Here is a 22,664-nt window from a genome sequence, read left to right on the forward strand (position 1 = left end):
AGCCGGTGCAGACTCGATGATTCGTATGGCCCCCTTCTGAACTGTAAATTCTATGATAATCAAATGTGAGCAGATCCTGTCTCGAAGAATTCTCTCCAGTACTGGGTGATACTGGGTGATACTGCCGATGATCTCTTGAGTTAGGCAACACTAATGGAAATGAATATACAAATTGTGGAATTAAAGTGAGAAAACTACGTTAAATTCTGATTGCAGCCTTCAGGAACCGATTGTCAGGGGCAGTGCTGGAATGAATGTGTGGGACTTGGCTGCTGGGAGAATGCAGTGATCGCTGTTCCTCGAATACATGATGTACGGGCTCAATAACTGGGCAGTAAGGTGTCTAACAAGACCAGGTTAATGTCCAAGAGATTTGTTTCGAATTACTAGCTTTCGGAGTGCAGCTCCTTCACCTGAGAATGGAGCTGAGGTCCGAAAGCTAGTAATTCGAATCAAATCTGTTGGACTTTTATCAAGCGTAGCGTGCCCCAGATGTAGCAAAATCTGCAGGTCGTCCATTGGACTCATCGTTCATCCTAGAGCCTATCTCAGCGGAGCGGGAGAAAATCATCGACGGAACCGAGCGATTCTCAAAGAAACAGAAGAATCAAAGGATTATCTTACCCAGAGTGTGGATATCACCGCTGAACTTTCCCAATGTAATGCGATCCTCAGACCTAGGATCCTGCAGCAAGTGTCCACCCTGGGCATCAATGGTTTCAGTCTCAGCATCGTCATAGTCGCAGAAACAGGAGCTGAGAGGCACAGGTGTTTGCAGTTGAAGTTACTTACGTCCAAAGGACAGTTAGAATGATATACTTTAATCATTCTCTCCCAAGTAATACCGGGGCAGGAAAGTAGATCGATTACGGTATGATGTCATTGAGTTTGAGTGGAGCGAGTTATTGGGCCAGCTTGTGCGGCAGTATTTTCAATTTTAGTTTAAATTCATACTGTTCGCAGAAAATGTACATCCCACCAACCTGCAAACATTTCACAGCCTCCATAGGCTTGTGTAGAATCACAAGGAAACGTTTATTTTTAATTTATTTATTTTCTTGGGAGAAATGATAAGACGTTGTTTCAGACTCAAGCAGTTTCGATGTTTCGGTTACTGAAATCATTGTGCAATACCTGAGATCCTTGAATCTCTCATTTAATAGTTGAGCTGTTTTGGTATTTCAGATATTACAGAGTGAAGATCTGAAACGAGATGGTGGAAAGTAAATTTCGACATACCCTGCATATTTGAGCATTCATCTTCAGGATATGCGGATCCAGGATCAGTGTCACCCAAACTGTGACTGCTGTAATATTCAATCTGGTTAAGAGTGTTAATCGTTGCAGAATCTGCTAAACAGAAAGTGATTGGTTAATGGATCAGTTGTTTGTGGTGGAGTCATCATAAATTCATCACGACACATAATATTTCAATCAATCAGAGGCGAGGTATCAATAACTTCACCATCATTGTGACACTGTCCTGGAATTGATACATGACTCCACTTTGGAAGAACATTCAGCTTTGGGAGATCAGGCGAAGAAACTGCACAAACGTTTCAGGACAACTATACAGAGGGATATAGAGAGACATAGAAATATGGAACGTAGGAGCAAGAGTGGGCCATTCGGCCCTTCTAATTCGTTCTGGAAATCATCATATGTGTTTTGGGCTCAATTACTTTTTGTAGTAGCAAATTACACAATATCATATCCAAGTGAAGGAAGTAATCCTGATTGCATTTTATAGGTTTCAGACAGATGCCACAAACGCTCTGCATTCTTCTGAACTCAAGCGTAAATTATCGTAAAGGACTCAATCTTTCCTCATATGTCAGACCCACCATTATAGGGATCCATCTGGTAAATATTCGTTGCACCCGCTTTATGGCAAAAACAAATCACCCCTCAGATAAGGTGACCAAAACTGTACAATATTCCTGGTGTGGTCTCACGAAGGCACTTTATAATTGCAGCATGACATCCTGTTCTTCTACTTTTATCGCCAGCAAACCAGTTGCCTTCTGTTCCACCTGCTGTACCTGCAGGATTACCTTCAGCAACTGGTGTGAGAAGACACCCGGGTCTCGTTGCACAAACCCCTCTCTCAATTTATAACCAATCAGGTAATATTCTGTCTTCTTACTTTTGCTGCCAACCTCACATTTATCCACATAACACTGCATATTCCCTGAATTTTCCCACTCAGCTCGGCCAAATCACACTGAAACATCTTTGTATCCATCCTCCTTATAGCTCACCCTCTCACCCAGCGTGTGTCATCTGAAGTGTTGGGCATATTGCATTCTTTAAATCATTAGTGTATATTGTGAACAGCTTGGGTCCCAGCACTGAAACATGCAATACCTCAATGGGCATGACTACCGTTCTGAATTTTTTTTTATCCCTACTCTTCTGCTTCTTTTCTGCCAAACAAAATTCCATTCATCTTAATATCCTCCTCCTAATCGTTTGGGCTTCAATGTCACTTGCTAATAATCGGGTGAGGGTCATTGTAGAAAGCCTTCGAAAGTCTAGGTAAACCAGGCCCACTGTCCCACCTTATATATTCTACTGATTATATGCTCAAATAATTCCAGTCGTACTCATAAGCATGTTTTCCTTTTCGTAAAACCATGATGACTCTGCACGATTTTATCACTGTTTTATAAGTGGCCTGCTATTAAGTTTTTCATAATGACTCTAGAATTTTCCCCACTACTGACGTTAGGTGTACTGATCTATCATTTCCCATTTTCACTCACCCTCTCCTTCTGGATAATGGGATTACATGAGCTACCCTCCAATAATTAATTACAAAGTGCAAATCATCATAATAGATGACGCACAATGCATCAACAAGATCTAGCGCCACGTTGGTAAGTAGCGTGGAATGTATATTATCAAGTCCTGATATTTATCGGCCTTCACTGTCATCAGTTTCCTATCTCCACCTCCTTACTAATACTGCGTTTCTGCAGTAAACCCTGTGTTCCAGAAAATGACTTGTTTGTTATTTATGTCCATCAGGTGAACAATAAATGTCACTTCTGTCATCTAACAGTTCCGTCCGTTCGGGTAGTTAACGTGTCAGATATCCCAGTGGATTAAATAATATAAGGCATAATCCGTGAGGTCTGCATCAGCCGTTGGGTGTTTGATACAGAACCGCTTCCCCTCCCACAATAATTCCCTCTGTTTCAATTTCACTGACAGTAAAAACATCAGACGTGGATTTAGATCGTGGAACCCGCGGGCAATGGTTCAGGGAAGAGCCAGAATGCGCCAAATGCGATCATTTTGCTTCCTTTCTGTTCAGCCATTCTGGATAAACAGCACCCCTCAATACTGTTCACGCTCTTGTACATTGTGTTCAGCCCTCCCCTTAACTGTTCTTGCACATTCGTAATATCCTTTTCAGAGCCATACAATCTACACCAATTCCATCCAACGAAAGTTCGATTGACTTGATCTTCATTCTTCTACCTTCCAGTTATACCTGGTTAAAAATAAACTTTTATAAAAGCAACATACTGCGGATGCTGAAAATCAAATTATGTCACAGTTAGATGGTCTAGCAGGAAGAGTCACATGGTCTCAAAGTGTTGGATTTGTTGGTCTCGCCCAGAATCCTGCCACACCTGCTGACTTTGTCCGGAAATGTCTGTTTTCTCGGTGTTAGAAATGAACATTTGTGTTTTATTTGGTTTTAGTTGACGTTTTTACTTTACATCAGATTACTATTCCACCTTTGTGTTCTTAACCCCTTTTAGTAAGTATGTCATTTAAATTATTCTTAATTTAATACATGACATGGTGCCTTTTCTCACAAAGTTTTCATTTATGTTAGTTACTTATGTGAAAATTAATTTTCTAATCGTATATCTATTCTATCAAGTCAGTACATCTCCGCCTACCACAATTTGAGACCATCGTTAAAATGGAGTTTTGACTCCAAACTCAAAGTTGATCCAACAAATTACAAACAACATTCATCTTAGCGCCTATTCATGCAGTACACATTCCTAACCTATTTCCGTCTATATGGATGCATTTATTCCCAGAATTTTGTCCTTCGATCAGCACCAACTGGGACTAATTCTTCTGCTTGTCACGTGACTTCATACTCATGAAATAACCACTTGTTTTTCGTGTTTTTCATGATCAGCAGGTTTTAAACTCTTTGCAGCTAAAGATGTACAATTAAAATTAGTCGCTGTTACAATATGGGAACAGAGCAGTCAATTTGTGAATTGCAATATACCACTGACATCACAGCATTTCAACAAAAAGAACATGTCACCTGATTGTGTGAATTTGTGACAGGGGTCATTATTGGTCAGGTCAAAACGGCAAACCTTCAAGACTTCTTCAGCGTGGTCAATTGATACTTTATACTCAGAACAGAGGACATGATGTTACTCTCTTCAATAGCTCCAATGAAAGCTGACATCCGAAGATGCACAGCTCCCCGCTCAGCAATGCACCGCAGTGCCAGACTTCATTTATCTGTCCAAGTTCTGGGGTGGAACCTGAACCTGAAAACGTCTGACTCAGAGGCCACATTGCACCTACTTATCACCTAGCTGACAGCTGTGCTCTGGTCTCATTCATTAGTGTATTAGGTGCTAACTTCTAGCCTAATATTAGACACCAAGATTTACAGTGTAAACCATATCTGCTCCGGCGCCTTTAAAACAATTCGGTGTTGTTGATTATCCTATTTGAAAGATACGCTGACCGTTCTAATATTCTTTTATTTGTATTGATTTTCTTCCCTCCTTTAGTCGGAATTTTCCTCTCGATAATGTTCAGCGGATTGATGTTTATTTTCCTAGACATTCTTCTCATCCTTTATTAGTAATATCCTTTAGTAATATTATTTATTAGTAATATCCCTAGCTTTCCGCTAGGAGCCTGACATTACACCTTTAGTCATGATTAGTAAATAACTGCAGTACTGCCTCTGCTATCTTTTCCATTTATGTCCCACTCTCCCCAAGTGCTATATCTTGCCGCCTCGTGAATACATTCTGTGGGAATGGATTCCACAGGCTCACCACACATTGGGTGAAGAAACGTGTCCTCATCTCTGTCCGAAAAAGTTTACCCTGAATCCTCAGACTGTGACTCCTGGTTGTGGACACACTCATTATTGGTAACATCTTCCCTGCATCTACCCTGTCTAGACCTGTTAGAATTTTGTAAGTCTCGATGAGATCATTTTCCTGAACTTCAGAGAGGACAATCCTAACGTACTGAATCTCTCCGCATTTGACAGGTCAACCATTCTTGGTATCAGTCCATACCTGGGATCAGTCTGATAAACTTTCGTTCCACTACCTCGAGAGCAAGAACATCCTTTCTCAGAAAGGGATACCAAAACTGTGCACAATATTCGAGGTGTGGCAACAATACATCCCGGCATCTGTACTCGACATTTCTTGCAATGAAGGCCAAAATACCATAATATAATACTAATCTTTTATTGTCACATGTATGAAGTTACTGCGAAAAGCCCCTCGTTGCCACATTACGGCGCCTGTTCGCGTAAGCTGGTACGGGGATTGAACCCACGCTGCTGGCCTTGTTCTGCACTAGAAACCAACGGTCGAGCCCACTGAGCTCATCCAGCCCTTAACCTCCTTTACCGCCTGTGCATCTGCATGCTTACCTTCAGCGACTGGTGCGCAATGACTCCCAGGTCCCGCTGCACACTCCCCTTTCCCAAATTACAACAATTCAGGTGGTAATCTGCCTTCCTGCTTTTGCTTCCAAAGTGATTAACCTCACACTTATCCAAATTATACTGCATCTGCCATTGATTTCCCCACTTCCCCCAACCTGTCCAGAGCATGCTGTTGGATTCCGGCATCCTCGTCACAGTTCACCCTCCCACCCAACTTGGTATCATCTGCAAGCTTTGAAATGTTCATAGATTATCATAGAATTTACAGTGCAGAAGGAGGCCAATGGGCCCATCGGGTCTGCACCGGCTCTTGGAAAGAGCACCCTACCCAAGGTCAACACCGCCACCCTATCCCATAACCCAGTAACCCCACCCAACACGAAGGGCAATTTATCATGGCCAATCCACCTAACCCGCACATCTTTGGTCTGTGGGAGGAAACCGGAGCACCCGGAGGAAACCCACGCAGACACGGGGAGGATGTGCAGACTCCGCACAGACAGTGACCCAAGCTGGAACCGAACCTGGGACCCTGGAGCTGTGAAGCAATTGTGCTATCCACAAGGCTACCGTGCTGCCCCAATTTACCGTGCTGCTGTTCATTTACATACTCCAGCAGCCGCTTTGCCGATACTTATTTGAAGCTGAACGTTGGTGGAGGCAAATGGAGCCGCGGTGCAGCCTTGAGGGAAACTCCTACGGTCCTCTCTAGGTTATGCACTGGCTGCCAAAAAACATTCTGGAACAATTCGGGAGAGTGGGAATCGAATCAAAATCATTCGTCATCTGAAGATGAAGAAATACAGATCTCCTTGTTGCACGAGAATGGTGTTGTGCATCCAGTGCACTGAAAATTAAACTTGTTAAACCTGAAGCGGCATTTGCCCTTGTAACTTGGGTTGGAAGTGAATACAGAATGCAAACCTGAAGCACGGGTCTGGATGGAAACCTTGTCAGGTGGAGTATTATATATTTCTGCATAAATTGGTTGGTAGAAACCAGGTGGTGAGTCCCAGCCGCCAGTGAAAGGACCTGTTGGCGGGAGAGCGGAACGATTAGCATATTGTTACAATCATAGTTAGACATATAATTCCAGATTGACTCATTTCAAATCTCCCTCTTTGCCGAGGCTGTATTTGTACCAGGGAACACAGAGCATTACTTTGTGTCTCTGGATGATTGGCCCAGTAATAATTCCACTGACTCGATTTCAAGGATCAGTGACGGAGGGATTTCCGGGCCACTATTGTTCTGTCCATCAGATATGAATCAAAATAACTTGGTGCGAGTTACGATACGGGGAGCAGTTTTGTTTCTCAGCCCCAATCATAGTGGTTCACAAGACAAAGGTTCATCAGATTCTATAGCCAAAATTCTGTCTGGAAAATGTCGCCAGCCTGTCGCCAAACGGTCACTAATCCATACCAAGCTTGACGGAGCAGGACTTTCCCCCACTTTACCGTGTGTCATTGTGGCCTTGGAAAGAACTTTCAAGGTATTTTGATATTCCTTGGTATAGGAAGTCTTTGAACCTGAAGCGGAGCTTCTGACTCGGCTGTGGGCCCAGTTCTCACTGCACCACCAGCAGAGATCCACTGATATCAGAGTGTTTGTTGTGCTGGGGTGCAGAATGTAAAATATAGGAAATGTTCCATCACTTCTGAAAATGGCGGCTGATTCCATTCAGAGAAGTTGACAGTGGACATCGGCACAGCCTGTGCAGGCTGACAACGAACACTGAATGGAATAATATATATAAGCAGCTAAACAAAATACTGAGCTCAGAGTTTAAAGTGTTTTCATTCAATGTGTTGATCTATTGTTACGAAATGAAACTAATTTCGAGTCTCCTGGACGGCTGATGAAAATTCCCTATTTTAAGTGTAATGTTTTGAATCTATTCAAAGATGTGGAGGTTAGTCGGATTGACCATTCTAAATTTCCCCTTAGTACCTATGGTTAGGTGCGGGTACGGGAATAGAGGGTTGGATCAGGCCTACGTCGGGTGCTCTTTCGGAGGGTTGGTGCCGATTCGATAGGGCGACTGGTCTCCCTCTGTACTGTACAGTTTTTATGATTCTATGATGTTACTGTTTCTCGAATACCTTGAACGAAATGACTGACCAATAGCATGTTATTTTCTGTCTTACAACCGACTGGGTACAGTTTGGGGAAAGAGTCATTGAAGAGAAGATAAAGCAACATTCAAAATTCAGTGTGAGGTTCACAATCCGATTCGAGCCGCACCTTTTATTGACATCTTCCTCTGCATTACTGTCACCAGGGCGAGTAACTCACAGATCAATAGGACTCCGAGTCATATGCAGATAACAAGAGGAATGGAAGTGCTTTCATCTTCAGGAGCTGTATTAAAGATTCAGGAAAGTTTTCACAGATAAAGGTTTCACCGTGTAATTTTCAATGTTTACATGATTATCATTTTGAGAAATCCTCGCAACAAGGCAATTCCAATGTCCAATTATTCCCCGAATATAAAAATAACAATAATATTGAATGGTTTCTATCAACGAGATGAAAAATAAACAATTATTTGGGTTTGATGTTCGAAATTCAGCTGTTAATCTTAATTTATATACGTGCTTCAAATTCAGCACCAAGAACCAAACACCCCTGTCCAGCTCAAGCTCCCACCACTCTGTGCGATGCTTACCGGAACAAACCACACTGGCGTCTTCCTTGTGATCACAGTCAGCTTTGAGGCCACAATAATAAAGGACAATCAGAGAGAAAGAATTCATTTCCAGTGCACTTCACCTCATCCAGCCAGGTAGTACCATTACCCTGGCCAAAAGCGGCCCCTCCTGTGGCCAATAGAGGGGGACTAAAATCCATCTGCCTGCACACAACTCTGGCATCGTTCATATCCCAGGAATCATCACATACCGTACCCCAAGTGTTGTTACACAATATCGCCACTCGCCCGGAGCATTTGGTGTCACCTCCAGCCAAGCGCAAGATTTGTCCTGAATTTGTCAAAGAAAAAATAATTATTACACCTGACGTGACACAAGCGCAGAATACAATCAGGCAGCTGTTAGAAAAGATGAAGGAGAACCTGATTCTCCACCGCAGTCCTTGAGACTGTAGTGTGGTCCCTTTATTGTGTTTCCCCCTGTTGATAAGACAGACATGTTGAATGAAGATGACATTAATATGTGAAATTACATCTGCAAACAAAGTAGTTCATTGTGTTACCTGAACAAACAATACCCGCATCTTCCCGATGTTCACAGTTGTGTTCACCCCACGGGTCTCCCTGACATTGCCAAAGCGTCGTCTCATGTGACAGACATTCGATCTCATCGAGCCAAATGTGGCCGGTACCCATTCCAAATGATTTTGCGTCATAGTCAATGAAATCGGCGGTGCCGCACTCTAACTGTTTACAGATCACATCTGCGTCACGGTTCTCCAGTTTGTCAGAGCACACTGTGCCCCAGGTCCCATTGTAGAACACTTCCACGCTCCCCTCACAGCGATGCTTTCCATTAACCAGACGTATCTCTTTGTGCTCTATCAATGAAATAACAAACATCTAGTTGCTTCTACTGACCAATTGTGTATCCAGAGTGCACTGCAATATATATGTTGCGCCAGTTGAGTTAACATTTTCATTGATATTATTTCAGAAAATTAACGGAAACGAGCAGCTGAAATCAAACGATACAGTCCATAATAAGTAAATGTGAATTCCAAACCAGATATTTACATGATGTACCGCATTGAATGACGAGGAAACTTTGCAAAATTTATTGTTGGGTGGAGTTACTGGGTTATGGGGATTGGGTGTGCAGGTGTTGACCTTGGGTAGGGTGCTCTTTCCAAGAGCCGGTGAAGACTCGATGGGCCCAATGGCGTCCTTCTTCACTGAAAATTCTATGATAATCTATGATGAATGCGTTCCTTTAAATCAGCCTGGATTGTCAGCAGAGCTTTGACAAGTTCCCACATTGTTAACTCATGTCAGAAAATGAGAAACCAGCGAGTCAGTAGGAAAGTTGCTGTAAAATTAGCTGTAAATTATTCTGTTAGTTAAATAGCAGAAGTTCGAACGGGATGTTCACATGGATTGGTGCAGGTGTTACTGTTCCTGATGATATACATCAACTCGTCGTACTTTGCCCTCACAAGTAAAAGTTCCAAATTTATAGGAGGCAGAAAATGGGGCAAGCAGTTAATTCTGAAGAGGACTGCACAATATATAACAGACACGATGGGCCGAGAGGTCTTTTCTGTACTGTGGATCTGTATGACCCTGCTACGACCATCTGTTGTACGAATAACATTCACAGTGAGTTCAGGAGAACATGTTTTTCTTCTGATTGCCAGAAAGTTGGAAGAAAGTGAAACTCAGAAAACATAAGATACTTGAGGCGGACAGCACCGATGCTTTTACACTGAGAGTATAAACCGAAGTGAGAGGAGAAAGAATCGGAAGGGAACATAGATCCGGTAGGCTGAACCAACGTTTTAAAGCTATTTGTGTGCAGAATAAACGCCACACTCGGGGTTAGTCCGACTAACCTACGTCAGTGCTGTTCCGACCAAATTCGGGGATATATCTTCAGTATGAAACTTCGCTTATAACTGAAGGAAATACGATCTTTACCTGAGCACATGATCTCCACATCTTCTTTATGATTACAGTCGTGCTTTCCCCACAATGCATGGGGGCATTGCCAGATAGACGATTCGTTCCCGGAGCAGTCCAGCTCATCAAGCCAAATGGTGCCTGTGCCTGGTCCAGACGGAGCAGGAAATGGAAGCTGCAATGCATTTCCACAACCCAGCTGTTTGCAAACCACTTCAGCGTCTGTCAGGTCCCAGGAATCGTCACAAACTGAGCCCCAGGTCCCAGAGTAATAAATCTCCAATCGGCCAGCACACCGGCTTGCCCCGTCAGACAGCATTAACTGTTTGTGTCCTGATAGAAAATAATGCAGTGGAATATTATCCTTCTAACACAAATTCATATCACTGTTTAATTCAAACTATTGTGTAACAGCCGGCTGAATTAAAATCTCCCTTTCAAGCTGCTGTTCACAGGTAAATGAATACTTGTTGTCCAACACTTTTGTAGTCTTACCTAAATGTATAATATGGTGACTGGAAAATAACGCCGTGAAGGCAATGTGGAACTGCTCTTCAATGGGACGTCGGGAAATGCCTGTTCCGAAAATCTGAATCAACCGATACAAATCATTTGGAAATTGATAAAGCGCGCAGTGGTTAGCACCGCTGCCTCACCGCGCAGCGGTCCCAGGATTAATACCGGCCCTGGGTCACTGGCAATGTGGAGAATTCACATTCTCCCCGTGTCTGCGTTGTTCTCACACCCACAACCCAAACCTGGATAGCGTATGGTGATTTGGTCACGCTAAATTGCCCGTTAATTGGAAAAAATTAGTGGGTACTCTCAATTTATTTTATAAAATCTGCACCGTGGTTTTCGGGATTGGCCCGTTCTATGCTGGATAGAATGGTTCGCCCGCAATTGTCTAATTATACTAATTAATGAGTCTAAACACAATCCCTTTAAGCAAACAGTTTATTTTATGTTTTTCACTGCATACTGTTTTGCTGCCCATATTTAATCAGATATCGCCATAACGTTCTTAATGGTACAAATCAGAAAATGTTCAATGGGTTGGTAGCATCATTGAGAGAAAAAGCGGCTTAACCGCTCAAGCACTGACCCTCCCCGCGAATTCACCACACTTCCGGCTGAAAGTATCAGAAGATCCATGTTCTTTCAAGACAGGAGGATTTATCAAATGCCTAGCTGGGAAACCAATCTTGCTCCCTTCAAAAACGCTAATGCAAACAACACTTTCCAAAGCGAACCGCGCAAATTTGATCTCACCAATAATGCCCACCGCAATTACATTGCCTCACACACTCCCCCCCCCCCGCCTACCAAAATCACCTATTTGATCTATCCTGCACTTTCATCCCATAATATAATTTAGCTTTAGAATATCATTGTCATGTTCAAATGCACAAATACATCAATCGACCCCACATACTTAATGAGGAGGCGTCTTCGTAGTGGTATTGTTACTGGACTACTAATGCAGAGACCTGGGGATATCTCTGGGGCCGCGGCTTCTAATCCCATCTTGCGAAATGGTGGAATTTGAATTCAACTAAAATCTGTAATTGGACGTCTGTTGATGACCATGTCACCATTGTCGATTGTCGTAAAAACCCATCTCATTCACTAATATACCTCAGGGAGGAAATCTGTTGTCCTAACCCGCTCTGACCTACATGTGACTATCGCCCCACACACCAATTCGGTTCAGTCTTAACTTCCCCCAGTCTGAAATAGTCTAGAACTCAACTCAGTTCAAGGGCAATTAGATTTGGGTAACAATTGCTGGCCCAGACAGCGACGCCCACACCACAAGAACGAACAAAAAAAATCAACAGCCCCGACATTGGCTTTTGACAGACAATATCAGAATTCCTTTACATAGAACATCGAACATAGAAAATACAGCACAGAACAGGCCCTTCGGCCCACGATGTTGTGCCGAACCTTTGTCCTAGATTAATCATAGATTATCATTGAATTTACAGTGCAGAAGGATGCCATTTGAGTCTGCACCGGCTCCTGGAAAGAGCACCCTACCCAAACTCGACACCTCCACCCAACACCAAGCACAATTTTGGACATTAAGGGCAATTTATCATTGGCCAATTCACCTAACCTGCACATCTTTGGACTGTGGGAGGAAACCGGAGCACCCGGAGGAAACCCACGCAGATAAGGGGAGGACGTGCAGACTCCGCACAGACAGTGACCCAAGCCGGAATCGAACCTGGGACCCTGGAGCTGTGAAGCATTGTGCTCTCCACAATGCTACCGTGCTGCCCTTAAGAACAAATAAATCATAAACCTTTCCTCTCCCTTTCAGTTGCGCTGTTGAAACCTACCCCTTTGGCCAATTCATTTGTCATCGTTGTCATTGGTCCTTATTGGCTTTGTCTGTATTTACTGTGGGGCGGGACCTAGAGATTTATAACGTTGTTCAATCTGTCAGCATAGTTCCAAATATGTGTTATTACTGCCCATGTTCATCCTGGCTCCAATGTTAAATAATTGGTCCACAGGCCCCTGAGGAAGAAATGACATGTTCCCATTGCCCATGACACATGTCCCATTCATTTCAGTCACAGTGACCTGTTTATTCACCTGAACACAGAACACCTACGTCGATGCTGTCAGTGTGAGGCGACTTCGGTGGGATTGAGCTGCAGTTCCAGAGATGCGATTCGTTTCCTTTACAATGGACATAATTCACCCACACTGACCCTTCACCCTCTCCGTATTGTGAAGAGTTATATGCGGCTATCGCGGCTCCGCAGCCCAGCTGTCTACAGACCACGTCAGTGTCATTCAGGTCCCATAGGCTCTCCTGGACTCTGCCCCAGCTGCGGTTGTAGTAAATCTCCACTCGGCCATCACACCTGCTACCCCCATTCATCAATCTTTTCATCAACCCCCATTCAATTGGCTAGTTCCATCGGTATGGTCAGGACAGATTTGGAAGGCATTTTGGAGCTATGAGGTAACATTAGGGGAAATCAATCACGTGCAGAGAATCGGTACAGGCAGCTCGCACGAGAGGAGGGAATATTGCGGCATTATCTGGGATTACAGGAGAAGAGACTGTAACTCCTTTGAAATTATGCTTGCAGTCTAGGTATGTAAATTCAGAGTGTGGGAAAGAATTTGCCTGTAGTGCCGAATACGAGAACTATTATTCTGCCATTGCAACGGTGAATTGTCTCAAACAGCTGCAGGAATATGCAAAATGAAAAAGAAAATAGAGACATTAAGTAGGAGACCAAAGTCCCGAAAACAGCCATGTGAGAGTGGCCAATAATCTGTCCTGTGTGATATTGAGTGAAACAAAATACAGGAGTGGACACGCCGGACTTCTCCTCTAATTACCCTCAATGTAGTGCTGAGGATTTTTTACTTCCCGATTTGACCGGGTGTTCAGAATCCTGAGAGTTCTGTGAAACACAGATATGGACGCAATGTTCCCGTCGGCATAGGGCGAGGATGGGAGGAGGGGCAGGTTTAAGATATTTGACAAAATAACAATTGTGACCTCAGAGTACTTTCATAGGCAGTGAGTGGTTTGGATCGGAAATGGACAGTGTGGGTATAATGGAGGTGAAGATCAATCATGTCATTGAAAAGAGAATTGATCAATTATGTGGAAGGGAAATAACACTGGTCTGTGAAGGCACTCCAGAGTTGCGAAAAGTTGAGTTACATTTCCAAAACGCTTGCACGGTCACGATGGAACGAATGGCCGCTTCATTTTCTGTGCCACATTGTACTTTGCTCTGATTATCTGGATTGAGGGCACTCACCCGAGCAGATGACATTGGCTTCATTTCCATGGGAGCAGCTAAAATCGAACACGGATGAAAGCGGACACTGCCACAACCTGGACTCGTTCCCGCCGCACCTGTAGTTCTCCTTCCACACTGGGCCGGTTCCCTTTCCAAAGGGAGCACCTCTCATGATGTTCTTTACCGCCCCGCACTGAAGATACTCATAGATCATACTGGCGGCTTCTAAACCAAAGTAAACATCACACAGCGTCCCCCAGCGGTCTCCGTGTAACACCTCGTCCCGTCCTGAGCACCTGTCCTGGCCACCAACCAATCGGGGACCATGTTGTCCTGTTTCGGATATAAACACGGACCCACGTAACTTGTAGATATCCATTAGAATAGTCACACGTCAAAAGTAAGGAAAGTAAATGATACCAAGGCACCTATACCCACTGCTCATGTTCACCAAATAATCATTTTAAAGGAGTTAAAATGGTGCGGCACACTTTTAAGAAGCTGCCTCAACTCAAATGTGAGTGTTCATCCTGAAAATCAACCTGATGGAATATTGCCGATTATAGAGGGTTTAAAGGCGACATTGTATAGATTCCAACTAAGTATAAGCTGTTTAATTAAGCAGATCAGTAGGCGGCGATCGCGGGTCAGGATACCCCGCCCCCCCCCCCCGCCCACCCCCACCACCACAGGATGACCCCCGCACACTTACCTGCCAGGTCCCGCTGTGTGTGAGGTGAGTAATTCATGCCGGCAGGACTGGGCAATGCTTTACGACCACTCGGTCCATCGGGGCCCGGAGAATCGTCGGGGGGGCCTCCTGTTTTTGTTGGGGGCCCTTGTGTTGCTTTTCCGCATTTTGTGCCGTGGTGTCTTTTACGGTGGAGGGTGTATGAACCTCCTCTCTGGTCGCCTTTTTAACTCCGCTGCTGATGATCTGTGCATGTGTCGCCCCGCGTTTCGGGCAGGCCCTGTAAAGATGTGTCCCTCCTGCCTGCAGTTTTTGCAGAAGGTCACACTGCAGTTTGCGGCAACATGCCCCGTTTTGTGGCATACTCGTGGCTGTCCCACGTAGTAGAGGTAACCACGATTTACTCCAATAGCTAAACTGGAGGGGGCATGCAGGATTGTTCCGTTGCTGTCCGTTCTTAGGGTCACCTTGACCTGGTGCTCACTTGTCCAGATGCCGAAGGTGTCTTTCACTTGCACGCTGTCACTTTTCAGCTCAGCGTGCCTGGCGATGAACCATCTCCCAGTCCCAAAAATCAATTTAATATTCGGTCCCCAGAGAGAGGACACAGCAGATATTAAACTGATAAGAACAGATACTACACTTGATCTGAGCCAAAAGGCTGAGTAGCGATAACCCATATTTTCCGTATACCTACATCCAATCAGGATGCCGTTCAGTCTGTCGCCACACTTCCCTGTTGTGCAGGATGAAGGGATGTGGTAACTGAAGTGAGGAGAAGGCAAGTCGGCATCCGAGGGTGAGGGTGAGTGGGCTGTAAAAAGCAGCAAGAAAACTGTGTGGCATATCAGCTGAAAACGGAGCCTCGCTGCCGAAAGTCCGCGAGTGCATCGGCTCGCAACATCAGTGCACAAAGCTCCCGCCAGCAGAAAAGCTAGCAATGCTTAGGAGCCTGAAGGGCCTTAAATTGGTCAGGATGAGACAACTGGACAAGAGAGAAAAAGGGAAGCCAGGTTTTGCGCCATTTTCGGCTTGTGTACCTTTTGCTCCCCAAAGCGGGGTGAAGGCACCATTCCTAAAAACATGACAAGACCTGGTTGATGCGTGGATAGGAAGGAGCAATCCCCTGAGCCATCTCCCAGCCCCAAAATTCAATTTAATATTCGGTCGCTCGACAGAAAACATACCAGATATTAAACTGATAAAAACAGATACTACACTTGATCAGAGCTAAAAGGCCGAGAAGCGATAGGCCCTATTTTCCGGCAATGGCTCTTGTCCTCCTCGTCCACTGACATTTAGGTGCACCTTGCTGCGCTCGACTGTGCTTTGGAACTTTTAGTCTACGGTCACTGTTAGTCAAGAGACCTCCAGCTTGGCCGAGCACGGTGGAGTCTGTGCATGCAGAACCAGTAAAACACAACAGGAAGACATCGTCTGGCAAGCCGTCCCCTGTCGTCACCAGATGAAATGGAGACGCTGTGAAGGCTCAGTGACACCCAACGGAGGGAGTCGAAGAAATCTCCACCTTTGCCGAACAAAGGGCAATCTGTGCAAGCAGCAAATACTGGCGGAATCCAACAGGGGGCAATGTCTAGTCTCCCTCAGCTCCACCCTGGCGTGTTGGTCGTGGAGTCAGGAGAACGAAAAGAGACGCCGTGAAGGTATACCTACATCCAAATCAGGATGCCGTTCAGTCTGTCGCCACACTTGCCTTTTGTGCAGGATGAAGGGATGTGGTAACTGAAGTGAGGAGAAGGCAAGTCGGCATCCGGGGGTGAGGGTGAGTGGCCTGTAAAAAGCAGCAGGAAATCTGTGTGGCATATCAGCTGAAAACGGAGCCTGGCTGCCGCAAGTCCGCGAGTCCATTGGCTCGCAACATCAGTGCACGAAGCTCCCGCCAGCAGAAAAGCTAGCAATGCTTTGGAGCCTGAAAGTCCTTAAATTGGTCAGGATGAGACAACTGGACAAGAGAGAAAAGGGGAAGCCAGGTTTTGCGGCATTTTCTGCTTTTTTACATTTTACGCCCCAAAGCAGGGTGAAGGCACCATTCCTGGAAGCACGGCAAGACCAGGTTGATACGTGGAGCAGAAGGAGCAAGCCCCTGAACCATCACCGAGTTCAAAAAATTCATTTAATATTCAGTCCCCAGATAGAGGACATATCAGATATTAAACTGATAAGAGCAGATACTACACTTGATCTGAGCCAAAAGGCCGAGAAACAATAGCCCATAGTTTCTGGCTATGGCTCTTGTCCTCCTCGTCCACCGACATTCAGGTGCACCTTGCTGCGCTCGACTGTGCTTTGGAACTTTTCGTCTACGCTCACTGTTGGTCAAGAAACCTCCAGCTTGGCCGAGCACGGTGGAGTCTGTGCATGCAGAACCAGTAAAACACAACAGGAAAGCATCGTCTGGCAAGCCGCCCCCTGTCGTCACCAGATGAAATGGAGACGCTGTGAAGGCCCAGTGACACCCAACGGAGGGAGTCGAAGTAATCTCCACCTTTGCCGAACAAAGGGCAATCCGTGCAAGCAGCAAGTACTGGCGGAATCCAACAGGGGGCAATGTCTAGTCTCCCTGAGCTCCACCCTGGCGTGTTGGTCGTGGAGTCAGGAGAACGAAAAGAGACGCCGTGAAGGTATACCTACATCCAACCAGGATGCCGTTCAGTCTGTCGCCACAATTCCCCGTTGTGCAGGATGATGGGATGTGGTAACTGAAGTGAGGAGAAGGCAAGTCGGCATCCGAGGGTGAGGGTGAGTGGCCTGTAAAAAGCAGCAGGAAATCTGTGCGGCATATCAGCTGAAAACGGAGCCTGGCTGCCGAAAGTCCTCGAGTCCATCGGCTCGCAACATTAGTGCACGAAGCTCCCGCCAGCAGAAAAGCTAGCAATGCTTTGGAGCTTGAAATGCCTTAAATTGGTCAGAATGAGGCAACTGGACAACAGAGAAAAGGGGTAGCCAGGTTTTGCGGCATTTTCTGCTTTTATACATTTTCGCCCCAAAGCGCGGAGAGAGCACCATTCCTGGAAGCACTGCAAGACCAGGTTGATGCGTGGAGCGGAAGGAGCAAGCCCCTGAACCATCACCGAGTCCTAAAAATCAATTTAATATTCGGTCCCCAGATAGAGGACATATCAGATATTAAACTGATAAGAACAGATTTTTTTTTTTTCTTTTTCCAAAAAAATATACTTTATTCATAAAAATTTATCATGAGCATTACAGAAACATTTCAAATTGTCTTGACTGTACATTTTCGGCAGGGTTACATGTTGCCTTGACTTTCTTTCATTCAATATTGATATTGTCGTACACATATCACTCTTTACATTACAATTCCTTCTTAAATATTTACAGTGGCATGTTTGTTTTATACATTGGAGTGTTGGTTGCCCAGACCGAGGGGCTTTACACTGTTACACGCCCCTCGGTGTACATTTGCTGGAAAGACTTTACACTGTGGTCTTTCCCCATTGCGCCTTGGCGGCAGCTGCCCCAAGCTTGAGTGCGTCCCTCAGCACGTAGTCCTGGACCTTGGAATGTGCCAGTCTGCAACACTCGGTCGAGGACAATTCTTTGCACTGGAAGATCAGCAAGTTTCGGGCAGACCAAAGAGCGTCTTTTACCGAGTTGATGACCTTCCAGCAGCAGTTGATATTTGTCTCGGTGTGTGTCCCTGGAAACAGTCCGTAGAGCACAGAGTCCTGTGTCACAGATCTGTTTGGGATAAACCTTGACAAATACCACTGCATCTCTCTCCAGACCTTCTTTGCAAAGGCACATTCCACAAGGAGGTGTGTGACCGTCTCATTTCCCCCACAGCCACTCCGAGGGCAGCGTGCATTGGTGCAGAGCCTTCGGGTGTGCATGAAGAATCTGACAGGGAGGGCCTTTCTCACCACCAGCCAAGCTAGATCTTGGTGCTTGTTTGAAAGTTCTGGTGATGAGGCGTTCTGCCAGATGACTCTGGCAGTCTGCTCAGGGAACCATCCAACGTCCTCCACGGTCTCCTTTTCCCTGAGGGCCTCGAGGACATTACGTGCTGACCACTGCTTCATTGCCTTGTGGTCAAAGGTGTTTTTCTTCAAAAACTTTTCCACGAAGGACAGGTGGTACGGTACGGTCCAACTACTTGGAGCGTTCCGCGGCAATGAGGCCAGGCCCATCCTTCGTAACACCGGGGACAGGTAGAACCTCAGTATGTAGTGACACTTGGTGTTTGCATACTGGGGGTCCACGCACAGCTTGATGCAGCTGGACACAAAGGTGGCCAACAGGATGAGGGAGGCGTTGGGTACGTTCCGCCCTCCCTTCTCCAGAGGTTTGTACATGGTGTCCCTTCGGACACGGTCCATCTTGGATCGCCAGATAAATTTGAAGATGGCCCGGGTGACTGCTGTGGCGTAGGGTCGGGTTATGGGCCAGACCTGCGCCACGTACAGTAGCACCGAGAGTACCTCACACCTGATGACCAGGGTTTTGCCCGCAATGGAGAGGGAGCGTTGCTCCCACCAGCCCAGTTTCTGCCTTACCTTTCCTAAGCGCTCTTTCCAGTTTTTGGTGCACGCCCCAGCAGCTCCGAACCATATCCCAAGCACCTTCAGGTAATCTGACCTGACAGTGAAGGGGACAAAGGACCGGTCGGCCCAGTTCCCAAAGAACATGGCCTCGCTCTTGCCACGGTTTACCTTGGCTCCAGAGGCCAGTTCAAACTGGTCGCAGGTGGTCAAGAGCCTGCGTACAGACGCAGGATCCGAGCAGAAGACGGCAACGTCGTCCATGTACAGGGAGGCCTTGACTTGCATGCCTCCACTGCCTGGGATCGTCACTCCTCTTATACCCGGATCCCTCCTGATGGACTCGGCAAAAGGTTCTATGCAGCACACAAAAAGGGCAGAGGAGAGAGGGCAGCCCTGCCTGACTCCAGATCTGATCTGGAACTTTTCTGATTCCCACCCATTGATTGAGACTGCGCTATAGATGTTTGTGTAGAGCAGTTTGATCCAATTGCGAATTCCCTCTCCAAACCCCATTTTGGAGAGCACATCCATCATGAAGGTGTGTGATATTCTGTCAAAAGCCTTCTCCTGGTCAAGGCTGATGAGGCAAGTGTCTACCCCCCTGTCCTGCACGTAGGCGATCGTATCCCTGAGTAGCGCGAGGCTATCAGAGATCTTTCTGCCGGGTACAGCACAGGTCTGGTCAGGGCGGATCACCGACTCCAGAGCAGACCTGACCCGATTGGCGATGACCTTTGCTAGAATTTTGTAGTCCACATTCAACAGTGAAATGGGTCGCCAATTTCGAATTTCTTCCCTTTCCCCCTTCTGCTTGTAGATGAGGGTGATGATGCCTTTCCTCATGGACTCTGACATGCTGCCTTCCAGAAGCATACTCTCGTACACTTCCAGCAGGTCTGGGCCGATCCTGTCCCACAGAGCCGAATACAACTCAACCGGTAAGCCGTCGCTTCCGGGAGTTTTAGTCGCCTCGAACGACTTGGCGGCCTTTGTCAGCTCGTCCAGAGTTAGTGGTTTGTCCAGGTTTTCCAGCTCGCTGTCGCCTATGACCTCCGTGATAGTCGACAGGAAGGTCTGGGAAACAGTGCTATCTGTTGGCTTCAGGTCATACAGTCCGGCATAAAAGGATTGGCTGATCCTCAGGATGTCAGACTGCGATGACTTTTCAGAGCCATCTTCTTCCTTCAGGCTGCTGATCACAGAGGTCTCTCTGTGCACCTTTTGGAAGAAGAAGCGTGAGCACTTTTCGTCCTGCTCCACGGAGCGGACTCTGGAACGGAAGATAACCTTGGAGGCCTCCGAGGTGTAGAGCGAGGCTTGCTGGCTCTTCACCTCTTGGAGATCCTCCTTGACATCCACCCCCATCGACTGCAGCTGGAGCAAATTTTGCATACTTTTCTGGAGCCTGGACATGACCCCTCGTATCTCTCTCACCTTTTGAACGCCCTTGAGGATGGAAAACCTCTTGATATTCCCCTTGATTGCTTCCCACCAGAGATGTGGGGCCTCAAAGAGGGGTTTCACGGTTCTCCAACCTTTGTAATCCCTCCTGAGTTCCTCGATGTTCTCAGGGGTCAGCAGTTTTACATTTAGCTTCCACGTCCCCCTGCCTACCCCCTGGTCTTCCTGCAGGTGGCAGTCGGCCAGTAGGAGGCAGTGGTCAGAGAAGAACACCGGCGTTACGTCGGTGGACCTGACCGTGAAAGCTCGGGACACAAAAAAGAAGTCTATCCTGGAGCGGACGGACCCGTCTGGCCGTGACCATGTGTATCTACGCTGCGCGCCGTCTGCAGGGTTGCTGCAGACGTCGAGCAGCTTGGCGTCTTTTACCGTTTCCATCAGGAGTCTGGACGTAGCGTCTAGTTTGCTGTCGGCTTTGCTGGATCGTCCAGCCGCATCGATGATGCAGTTGAAGTCACCACCCAGGATGACCGGCTTGGAGGTGGCCAACAGCAGTGGGAGTTGCTGAAGAACTGCCAGCCGCTCACTTTTTACGGCCGGGGCGTACACATTAATAAGTCTGAGAGGGGTGTTTTTGTATTTCACGTCTGCTACGAGGAGGCGCCCGCCCACCACCTCCTTAACGTCGGAGATGGTGAAGTTGCCTCCCCGCAGCAGAATACCCAGGCCGGAGGAGCGGCAGTCGTTTCCTCCTGACCAGATGGATGGCCCGTGGGACCACCAGCTCGACCAGCGCCTGTAGTTGCTGAGGTGCGGAATTCCGCACTCCTGCAGGAACAGTCGGTCAGCTTTTACATTTGCCAAATAGTTGAGTGTGGCTACACACCGCGAAGTATCTTTGATGCTTCGCACATTTATGGATGCAATTTTTAAACCCATTATAAAAAGATAGATTTACCAGTCTCAAGAGTCCAGAGTCTATACAGTTGGCTGTTCCAGCTGTTGAATGTTCCCCAGCATGCCGGTGGTGCTCGCAAACTTTAACACAGTTGCAGGGCTGAGAAAACTGTTCTGGTCCGTACTGGCCCCGTGATTTTGATGCAGATGCATTGGGGGGGGGGGGGGTAGCCCTGGGGTTCGTCGTGGCAGTCAGTAGTTGTTGGGGTTGCAGGCCGGTCTTCACCTGGGTTGTTGCTGCTCGTTGCTATCGGGGGTTGGTCTGTGACCTTGTTTTCTTCCCGGTCGGTGGTCTGGGGGGTCTGTGCCATCCGTTCCACGTTGGTGCTTTGCCTCTTTATCTGAGGCCGATTCTTGTCCTGTTTTCCCTCATCGGATGAGGTGTCGGCACTAAGTGCGCCGGCTGAGAGGTGTCGCTTTTTGCCACTACCCCTCAGGGTGTTCTTCAGTTTGTTTTTTTGTTTTCTCTTTCGTTTGTCCCTGTTCACGGTTACCCAGGGCTCTTTATTCTTTGTCCCATCCTCTTCCTCTTCCATTGAGTGTTCCTCATCAGATGGGGCTGGGGTTGGGTTGTCAGGAGGTGCTGGGGCCTCCTCTTTTTGTTGGGGGCCCTTCTGTTGCTTTTCCTAATTCTGAACCGTGGTGTCTTTTTCGGTGGAGGGTGTATGCACCTCCTCTCTGGTCGCCTTTTTGACTCCGCTGCTGATGATCTGTGCATATGTCGCCCCGCGTTTCGGGCAGGCCCTGTAAAGATGGCCGGCCTCCCCACACAGGTTGCAGCACTTGTCTTCCTTGCAGTCCTTAGTCATGTGTCCCTCCTGCCTGCAGTTCTTGCAGAAGGTCACACTGCAGTTTGCGGCAACATGCCCCGTTTTGCCACAGGTGTGGCATACTCGTGGCTGTCCCACGTAGTAGAGGTAGCCACGATTTACTCCAATAGCGAAATTGGAGGGGGGATGCAGGATGGCTCCGTTGCTGTCCGTTCTTAGGGTCACCTTGACCTGGT

The 22,664-nt window shown here is 46.7% G+C and overlaps 3 non-coding genes and 1 pseudogene across 3 annotated transcripts; all 4 read right to left on the reverse strand.

Annotated features, from left to right (window-relative positions):
* Positions 1-15,281: 15,281 nt before the first annotated feature.
* On the reverse strand, positions 15,282-15,447 carry LOC140397326 (U2 spliceosomal RNA; annotated as a pseudogene).
* A 386-nt stretch (positions 15,448-15,833) lies between these two features.
* LOC140397118 (U2 spliceosomal RNA) lies at positions 15,834-16,024 on the reverse strand. The gene has a single exon (XR_011936714.1). It is a non-coding gene; the product is annotated as a U2 spliceosomal RNA (small nuclear RNA).
* A 787-nt stretch (positions 16,025-16,811) lies between these two features.
* LOC140397744 (U2 spliceosomal RNA) lies at positions 16,812-17,002 on the reverse strand. The gene has a single exon (XR_011937173.1). It is a non-coding gene; the product is annotated as a U2 spliceosomal RNA (small nuclear RNA).
* Positions 17,003-17,787: 785 nt separating this feature from the next.
* LOC140397223 (U2 spliceosomal RNA) lies at positions 17,788-17,970 on the reverse strand. Its single transcript, XR_011936771.1, has one exon. It is a non-coding gene; the product is annotated as a U2 spliceosomal RNA (small nuclear RNA).
* Between the last annotated feature and the right edge of the window lie 4,694 nt (positions 17,971-22,664).

Source organism: Scyliorhinus torazame, chromosome 20 (genome assembly GCF_047496885.1).
Source record: "Scyliorhinus torazame isolate Kashiwa2021f chromosome 20, sScyTor2.1, whole genome shotgun sequence".
Classification (NCBI taxonomy): Eukaryota; Metazoa; Chordata; class Chondrichthyes; order Carcharhiniformes; family Scyliorhinidae; genus Scyliorhinus; species Scyliorhinus torazame.